Source organism: Bombus bifarius, unplaced genomic scaffold (assembly GCF_011952205.1).
Source record: "Bombus bifarius isolate JDL3187 unplaced genomic scaffold, Bbif_JDL3187 scf7180000009567_frag, whole genome shotgun sequence".
NCBI classification, from domain to species: Eukaryota; Metazoa; Arthropoda; class Insecta; order Hymenoptera; family Apidae; genus Bombus; species Bombus bifarius.
Genome location: NW_022885200.1, coordinates 1 through 9,820, shown reverse-complemented (window position 1 = coordinate 9,820; position 9,820 = coordinate 1). Strand labels below are relative to the sequence as shown.

The following is a 9,820-nucleotide window of genomic DNA, read 5'->3' as shown; positions in this document are numbered from 1 at the left end:
TGTAAAGTTATTTGATATAGATACGAGTATTGCATTTAGTTTCCGTTAAATAAATATCGTTCTCTGTCCAATTTATATCCTTATATTCAGTTTAATATTAATAAATTGTAAGTAATCGGAAAAAAAATGCTATCCTTATTTCCACGATATTACAGTAATATATTGTATTTCCCAGATTACTTTCATTAATATTCGTCTTAAGACATTAATAACACTCAATTTTAATTTTATCAAAGCAAAATAAATATTTTTGTTTAATTAAAACTCTACTCCTAAAAAAATAAAACTTTTCTATTTATGCAAAATTGCATGCAATAAAAGTTTCAATGAATACACTTCGTTTTGTAACTGTTTTCTTCAATCAGAAAAGATAACGGCCAAAAAATTATTGTTATTCCACAACTAATTGGAAATTTTGACAGTTTAATTCGATCATTGGATCGATTACACGTACGGTGATTTTTCAAATTCGGAATCAGTTACAGACCTGACGGAATCAGTTACTGTCCCTGACAGGGACAGTGTGGCAAATCTATTCGTTCAACGCTGATTGGTTCCGCCATTTATAAAAGCGCTTCCTGCAGCAGTTATGTATAGATTGGTATAAATATAAATGTATAAAGTATACGTTTACAAAGTTGTCTGTAAACAAAGTGTAATAATATTTACCGTGTATTGGAGTGTATATAACGACGGAAATAAAGAATAATAAGAAAAAGTAAGATATTATTAAAAGTCGCTCTTATTAATAGATATAAATAATAGTTGAATAACCTTTTCATAAGATTGCTAAAGATAACCTCAAAAGAAAATACAACTTTTTTGCAAAGTTTAACAATAAATTATATTACAATTTTAAATTAACATCAAATTTTGAGCTACACACATCTTAGTAATTAAATCTGTATGGTGTTATCCGTTTTTACTTTAAGGTGATTTATACTTCGTGTTTATTACAAATTTTTGCAGTCATCATAGAGAACATACAGAATTAACATTTAAGTTTGGAACGTTAGTTCAAATGCCTGATTACTCAGCCAAGGGATGCAGAAACAAGTCAAAGAGTGGTAAGAAAATGTATTATCTTCCAAACGATCCCAAACGAAGAGAGTAATTGCGAATTAATTGCGTAACTCTTGGTGGAAAATAGAATGTAATTGAATATAAATCCAATTTTTAATATATTATGTTTAACAAAGTATTCCAGTCATACAGTATTTAAAAAAAATATATAATAAGCATAAAAAATGTATTTAAGTTTTCATTAATAAAATTAGACACTAATGACTTTACGCTGTTAATTTCCCTAGGCCATAGTTGTACACACAGGTCTGTTAACTGCTGTAAAGGAGATAAGGTTCTTAATGTCGCAAGATGTACTTTACCAATCGGTCACCATTGAACACTGCGATCGAGTAGCTAGGATTTTGTGTTTGGCGCCATTCTTCGGTGAAAGCACTAAAAGTAAAGAATATAAACTAAAGCAGTAAACTTATTCAATAACTAATACTATATTATGTATTTATTATAATTTCTCACCATTTATTTCAAGCAGATACAGATGTACAGATACAGATAAATGGAGTATTGTAGATACAATACTCCATTTATTACAGAAAGCATTGTTTAAATGAATATTAATTATGAACCATTATTAAACATGCATTATTATTACTAACAAACAAGTTTAACAAGACCACAATTTTCAAATTAAATATGTACACATATCTTTAATGCTTTTATATTTGACGCATATATTGGAAAGTAAGTTTGTTTTTAGTTTTTTCTTAATTTATTAAAAAATTGTGTAACTATTAACATTACCTATAACATACGTAAATAGTGTCATACTTAAAATATTACCCATGATTAAAAATTTTCAATGTTATTAAATTCTTTATTGAGGAAGCTAAATTATAATATAATTATAGAGTTTACAAAGGATTTTAATAATGAAAAAATATTTATTTTATATAACATTTATTAGACATTAGTTAGATATAAAATAAGAATAATATAATCATAATAATCATATATCTAAGATAAAAGTTGATCTCTATGATCATTAACATGGTGTTGCTTTTTCCTCACACCCTCCTGCTACACGCTTCGAAGCAGAACATACAGCGAGTAGATATTACGGAATCAGATCCAACAGCAAACAATACAATATGTATAGAACTCTAATCATGGAAACACCAACACCTTTGGTAGCCGAAGTTATGCACAAGTAACTAACCAATCGCCACCCTTAACACCAACATAGCCAAATCCATCAGTAATACGCTCAAGCAACCACCGTTACAATACTAACTAACGGCAATTACTTCCAGATGTAGCAGTATATGCACCACTGCGAACAGGCAGTACATTGACAGAGATTATAGAAGTAGCATTGGCAACTACTACTTATGAACCAAATAACAGGCAAACAAAAATAATTCCGCAATTGACAAACAATGAAAACAATTGAAAACAATTCTTGACAAAATCAGAGGGAAAAAGGTAAGCGAAAGCAAAATGACAAAAACATAGAGCACGTGAAAGCAAAAAAACATCTAAACAAACTTGCAAAGGAAATAGAAAGTAAAATAAAAGATCATAATAATAACGAATTCTCAAAATTCATAGATTCACTTTCTGCGTACGAGAATTCCAACTATTTCCTATGGAAAGCCACGAACAAAATAAAGGAGCCAATTAAACTAATCCCAGCAATCAGATTAACGGACAACACATGAGCCAGAAGCACCGAAGAGCAAGCTGAAGAATTTTCCAACCACCTTTGTTGAAGTTATCTCTTCGAGCAACGCGTGATGAATGTGTAACAGAAATATATTTAAGTATAAGTGTAACTGTAAGTATAAGTATAAATATAAGCATAAGTATAAGTACAGTGTATACTAATCCAGAACCACACTGTGGCAGCGTTACATTACAACAGAGCTTCGAAGCCATGAGTCTATGGGTATTTATATAATTACGAAAACTGGCCCGTCTATATATACCCTGCTGCACCATCTGTGCATGGCATATTCCTAAAAAAGGCTATGAGACTGAGAGGCCCTTCAAATTGATTTAGAGCTAAACAATACTCAATAACATCAGGGACTAAGAGAACTAAATGCTAGAGAAGATGTAGTTTTCCTAGAAGTGAGTATTACTTCAACACCCTCCCTAACACTCGAAATCTTTACAAACGATTACTTTTTAACATCATTGTTATTTTTCAGACCTAATTTTTGTCGTAAATATTGAAATCTTGGTTTCGGTAACGCCTTCGTAAATATATCTACTTGTTACGTCAGGCGACTCTCTACACAAAGCAGACTCCACGCCACGTGAGTTCTATTAGAAACAGTGACAATGACTGTTTTGTATCGTATCTGGTTATATTATTTATTGTTCTTACTTGGTGCCCGATTTTTGTTAGTTCCTTGCATATATTTTTGGTGTTTGTTCTTGGGTATAGGTCTCTAATTACTACTTTGTGGTTCTTTTCTGTTTTGAGCTGGTATGTATGATGTATAGTATGTTTAATACTTGCGCCACTTTTCGAAAGATTTTTGGAGTATTTGTTTGCACTTTGACTTGTTCCAGTTTTAATTCCTTTATACTGTAGTTTTCTCTTCCGACAGTGTTGTTTAATAGTTCAATAAGGGTATCTGTTATTTGAGCATGAATGTAGATCGGTGGTGGTTTAACGATATGTGTTGTCATTTCTTCCTCTGAACTCGTATCTCCGTCTTTTATCAGTGAGCTGAAAGAATTTCGGAGTGGGATGTCCTGTAGCCACTGGTGCATTTCTGTATCGGGAACTTTTATAGCGCTTGTATTTAGGATTATTTTACGCCTTTTGTGAGCTGTTGCTACCTTCCAGTTTTCATCTTGATAGGATAGTTCGTTATTGTAGCTGTTTTCTTCCTGCTTTTGCAACGTTTCCATTCCTTTTATAGGCTTTCCTGTTCTTTGTTAATTGGTTGTTTTCTGCTTAACGTATTTGTAGCTTCATTTATGAAACATGTCACCCTTTTTTGTTTGGCGGCGGTATTGGTTGTTGCATTTTGAAACTTTTACCATGTGACAGTGTTCGTTAACGTTTTAACCTCCTAAATTCACTATTTATCGCACTAACACTGGAGCACATTTACTCGCACCTGTTTATCTCGACTGCTCGGGCAGAATTGTCATTACAATGCAATTATCTATATTGTTACATCGAGGCCTTTCTTCTATTTTGTCCGGCAATTTTCATTTTTAACGTGATGAACATTTTCTTCTACATCATATTTTAAAATTTGTTAACAATCACTGTTTACAAATTGACGGCAAGTACCTGATTTGGGGTTATACGTTCTATATACATCGAACGTAACAATAAGGAACACAGAAAGCAACTGAGATATAACACGATATTGAAATTAGAAATTAATTACACCCTCGTAGCGGTGCCTGCATCAACTTGGACTAATTCGCAAACGATGGAAGTTGTATATGTTAGAGCGAAAAGAAGCCTCGCGTATTCAATCTCAGAATGTCATGTCCGAAGAAAGTCCATCTCCAACGTAGCTAATCGAACTATGCGTCTAATCGAACTTTTCGGGGTTACTTTCAAGTTCGGTATCATTTTGATCAAAAGAACCTCAACAATTCAATTAAAACAACGTTTTGTCGATGAAATAAAAGATGTAGAAGCTTCATTTTTTCTATCGAAGAGATCTTAACAAAAGAACGATAACAGGTTGTACCTTAATGCCTCGATGAAAGAAATTTTATATTTTAACGTTTCAACATTTTAATGATACAATAGTATAATATTTTAATAAGAAGGGAGAAATGGTACGTTCGTGTACGATTTTATACTTTCAATCGGCAAAAATGATGTTGGAGGGGTAGAAAAGCTATTGAAAAACATTTGGATAATTTCTCATCGAAGCATCTGCAAATAGATCTTAATTCGATCTGAGGCGTCTATGTTGTCTGTAATAATTGTAGCTGCTGGCTGTAGATGTCGCTGCTGGGGTACTGCTATATTTTTCTAATTTAGATGCGTGGAAGAAAAATCGGACTACGGGCGCCGGGATCCGAATCCGAGTCCCGAACGTTCGTAACCTAAGGCGCTAACCACTGCGCTACCGTTGTCCGGTATTAGTTAGTGGCGGTATTTGTTGTCGAGTGCCGCGACAGATCTATCGAACGATGGCCCGCGGCCGGTTCGATCGTAACGTCGATTAACATGTATCAACGGCTGGACCCGCTAGTAACATCAAAATACAATTTCTTTTGTCAAGGGGAAACATTGAATTACAGGCTCGCCCTATCAACTCAAAATCAACTTCAAATGACGACTAATTAGACACTTTGGAAAGTTTCACATACATCACGATCACGATAGACATTACGCAGGACGATTAATTCGTTTCTAAGTTTCTCTTTGTACAGAACCATACCGTCGACCGATGGGTCCGCGGTAGAAAACGGTAACAAGGAAGGATGGCGGCAGGAAATCGCTGACTCCTAAAGCCGCGAGCAAGGAGGTTGGAGCGGAGGAAGCGGCGATTGAAGCCATGAACTTAGGTGATTAAGATTAAGGGTGCGCACCCTCCAGAACAATCTGGGACAGTCAAGACCTGCTTTTCCAAACCATTCTGGAGAGCACGGTTGCCCTAGCGGTGGTGGCCGAGCCATACAGAGTCCTGGACGCTCCGGACTGCGCCGGAGATACAGACGGCTGTCACCTGGACATCAGCGCCGGCATCGTCCGCCCACAGGGATCCGCTGGAGCGCGGCAAAGGATACGCAGCGGTCGAATGGTCAGGAATGGTGGTAGTGGCCGTATATGTGTCGCCCAACAGCGAATGGACAGCGTTCGAGGAGTTCTTGGACGGGGTAGGCGACTGCCATTACGATTACGAGATATAGTATTACGTTATAATACATTACATTATAACGTATTCCGTTAAATTGAATTACGTTATATCATATTACGTTTTGCCGTTCCTTCACATGCTGAGCAGAAGGCGAACGTTACCATGATCGCGGACGGATATTAAGACAGGTAGAGTGGGGATATGGTAAGAATAGAAAGGGAGGCAAGTGGGTCAACACAGCAGTTGCCCGTAACCAGTCGTCAGTAGGAATCGCAACCAGAGAGTTCTGAAGAAGTCGCTGGTCAAGAAAGTAAACGAACTGCGGAACGAAGCGCCGCGTATTAAGTTGGCAGCCTTCACGTAATAGAGTACATTCAGTAATATAGTATTACGTTATACAGTATAACGCTATAACGCATTACGTTATATAGTATAAGTAAAATCCAATGCAACCACAGCTATCAATATTGAAGATTAAATATGTAATTGAACGAATCTCCGCTTCTATTGAGGATATGTAGACAATTCGATGCGCGTTATACTCCACGTTTGATGCCAAATACAACGCACATCATCTGGTTTGCGCTATGTTCACTCTTTTCCTGTCAAATCCGATGCAATTATAATTTTTAATGCTCAAGGCTAAATATTCAATTCTACGAATCTCCGCTGCTATTGGACAAATTTCGACAATTCGATACGCGTTGTACTCCACATTTGCTGCTTTACACAGCGCACATCAGTCGGTTTGCACTATGTCATCTCTTTTGCCTGTCAAATCCGATGCAGTTAGAATTTTTAATGCTCAAGGCTAAATATTGAATTCTACGAATCTCCGCTGCTACTCAGGATACATAGGCAGCTCGATGCGCGTTGTACTCCACATTGGCTGCTTTATACAGCGCACTTCAGTCGGTTTGCACTATGTCATCTCTTTTCCCTGTCTAATCCAATGCAATTAGAATTTGTAATGCTCCAGGCTAAATATTCAATTCAACGAATCTCCGCTGCTATTCGGGTTACAGAGGCAGTTCGATGCGCATTGTACTCCATATTGGCTGCTTTATACAGCGCACATCAGCTGATTTGCATTGTGTTAATCCTGGACCCTGTCAAATCCAATGGAGTTAGAACTTTTAATGCTCGAGGTTAAATATTGAATTCCACGAATCTCCGCTGTTATTAGGGATACCTAGGCATGTTGGGTCCCAAAGGTGCTAGTGGTATCATTGCACTGTTCACGCCCAGTAGTGCCAAGTGCCAACTCCTCCTCCAAGTCGGTGGGGCTGGTAAATTCTGACTTGTCAGTGGCTACGTAGATGGCGACGTGGCTTAAGAACTCATCCTGCCCGAGGAAGAGAACATGCATCATGGCGTAAACAATCACACGTCGCAGACCCGATCGGGTGTCGTGGCGGGTTAAGCCTTTCGTTACTGGCGGCTTCTCCTGCGTGACAAGCGCTCTGCGTCAAAAAGAAAAAACTTTCCTCGAAACAGAGTATTTATAACTTCTTAACACACTCACTTTTAATTGAAATTTGGGTAGGCCTACTTTGGGGGGGGGGGGAGGACAATCGTCTCCCCTAACGCCACATTTAGTTAGTTAGTTCATAGGATAGGCCTAACGAGAAGACGCGGGGAGTGTACCGGCAGTAATTTCCAAGAGGTCTCGGGCACTGCTGCCAAACGTGTAGGTTGGCCACCGTGGAGTTTTTGTCAGTAGGAGTCTGGAACTACTCCACTAATTCTCCAGAATGCAGCGGAGTGTCCATGAGGATTTCTCCACGTAGAAGAAAAAAAGAAAGAAGGTGTTGAAGCATATAAATAGGTGATATATCGTATTTCAATTCTTTGAATTTTGTTTGAATTATTGTTAATTACAGTCACAATTTCTGATAATATCATGCACACGATTAAGTGTAACCACGCTCTTAATCGTCATCGTTGTCAATTACAATTATAATTCCAAGTTTACTTACATTCATTTTAACGAAACCAATGTTTACTGCTAGAACACGCACATATTCGTACAACGATGTTAAAAATCTGAGCATAATGGAAATGTACGTACAGCAGATACTCACAGGAAAAACCAACGAGACTACTAATAAAATCAATGAATTAGAAAAAAGGAGCTATAGACAAATATCTTATAATATACCGTGGCATAATCTGCAATTTATTATAAAATAATTGATCCGAGCAGTATCAATTATAAAAGAAGATGGCTGAATATGATAGACACTGTCGAATACTAATCAAATATAATGATTTAGTTAATCTTTAAGATTTAAGTTAAGATACATCTTTGAGGAATTAATAAGTCTTTCGCTAATAGCCTAATAGATCTCTTGATAGATCAAACGAAGAAATACCTAACCGCGATTACAGCCAATTGGTACATATTATTCGATACATAATTAATATTTGTATCACGTACAGCGATGCAAGTGGTATTGAAGAAAATAGCCATTTTATGTTACAACTATAACGAGTAAATTTACTCGTTTAACTTGAGAGGAATTAAAAAGGTACCTGACTTTTAAATAAGCATTAAATAAGAAATTTAAATATCGCAGACGGTGATGTAGGTGTTATTCAAGAAAAGAGAACATTTTATTTTGTAATTAGCACGAGTAAATGAACGAATATCGATAATATAATATAATGATTAATATGAATTTTATCTGGCTGATTATTTAAATACCATAACATATTTCACAGTAACGTCATCGACTGCCATTAGGCTCTTTTCCCTTTTTGTTCAAACTAATTGATAGTCGAAAACTAGTATCAAGGAGGTGTGAATTTAGTCGTAGTTTGTAGAAACTATTAAAATGATAAAAATGGATACCGTATTAAATCGTCGAAGGCGCCAATTTACGATAAATATTAAAAATTACGATTAAAATTGTTCAATTTGATTTTGTTATAATGGAAAACCCGTCCTTTGCTATGTCAAGAGATCGTTAACGTTTGATTGACATCTCGACACCTTGTCAAGATATATAAGGAACGCGGAAGTCGCGCGCGAGCTCTTTCGTGCCTGAAATTCCGGACAGTGAACATCCAAGAAGAATTTAAATATAAGGTAAATAAAAAAAAATATCAAATAACAACATTGTAACTAGTAATTTATAACGTCTAAGCCATTAATTTACAATACTTGAGAAATTAATTTATAATATTTAAGCTATTAATTTATAACATTTAAGCCATTAGTATATAACATATAAGCAATTAATTTATAACGTCTAAACTATTAATTTATAACATTTGTTGAGATATGTATAATTTTCTGTGTTGGACTGGGTTAAATGTGTAGTAGAGATACTTGTAAGGGAATATCAGCGTGTGGATGTATGTGTGTGCGCGGCGTCTCGAAAACAGATGAATGTAAACTGTTCAGTCGGTTAACAGAAATATAATACGTTATATGGTATGCCGTTATAACGTATTACGTTATATGGTATGCCGTTATAACGTATTAGGTTATATGGTATGCCGTTATAACGTATTAGGTTATATGGTATGAAGTTATAACGTATTACGTTATATGGTATGACGTTAGAACGTATTACGTTATATGGGATGACGTTATAACGTATTACGTTATATGGGATGACGTTATAACGTATTACGTTATATATTATAACGTTATAACGTATTACGTTATATGGTGTGACGTTATAACGTATTACGTTATATGGTATGGCGTTATAACGTATTACGTTATATGGTATGACGTTAGAACGTATTACGTTATATGGGATGACGGTATAACGTATTACGTTATATGGGTTGACGTTATAACGTATTACATTATATGGGACGACGTTATAACGTATTACGTTAAATGGGATGAATTTGTAACGTATTACGTTAAATGGGACGACGTTATAACGTATTACGTTATATGGGATGACGTTATAACGTATTACGTTATATGG

At 35.7% G+C, this 9,820-nt stretch overlaps 1 long non-coding RNA gene across 1 annotated transcript; it reads left to right on the top strand.

Moving 5' to 3' along the window:
* Positions 1–504: 504 nt before the first annotated feature.
* On the top strand, positions 505–6,011 carry LOC117215396. Its single transcript, XR_004489090.1, has 8 exons — positions 505–718; positions 933–1,067; positions 1,311–1,464; positions 2,334–2,505; positions 2,632–2,857; positions 2,929–3,153; positions 3,234–3,341; positions 5,443–6,011. It is a non-coding gene; the product is annotated as an uncharacterized LOC117215396 (long non-coding RNA).
* The last annotated feature ends 3,809 nt before the right edge of the window (positions 6,012–9,820 follow it).